Below are 449 nucleotides of genomic sequence, written 5' to 3'. Positions count from 1 at the left end.
TTTGCATGTGTGTGCGTGTACGTGTACGTGTTTCTACAAAACATTTGGCTGAAAATGATAGTTAATGACGTACGTGTATATCACTTGTAAATTTAATCATTACAAATCACATCACATACTGGAAACTCCATCATTAAAGAAAGTAATGATAGTGAGAATAGATAGATTTTCCAAGGCGTACCTGACGGAGAAAAAAACTTACAAACTAAAATGCATTATATGATTGCAACCTCTGATGAGTAGAGCTTAAACTAGTGATTTTGATCATAAATAAGATAATGAAGGAGAACGAGATATTTTTTAGTATATGATAAAGTTTATCACCAACGTATCACATTAACCGATAAACCAAAAATAATACATTTATTTTCTTTGATATTGTTTTGATTAGCATTGATTTTAATATCTTTTATATTTTATGAACAAGAATGTGTCTATATTTCAGCCAG

Source organism: Penaeus monodon, chromosome 21 (assembly GCF_015228065.2).
Source record: "Penaeus monodon isolate SGIC_2016 chromosome 21, NSTDA_Pmon_1, whole genome shotgun sequence".
Lineage (NCBI taxonomy): Eukaryota > Metazoa > Arthropoda > Malacostraca > Decapoda > Penaeidae > Penaeus > Penaeus monodon.
The sequence above is the reverse complement of the archived record's forward strand: the minus strand, read 5'-3'. Positions refer to the sequence as shown.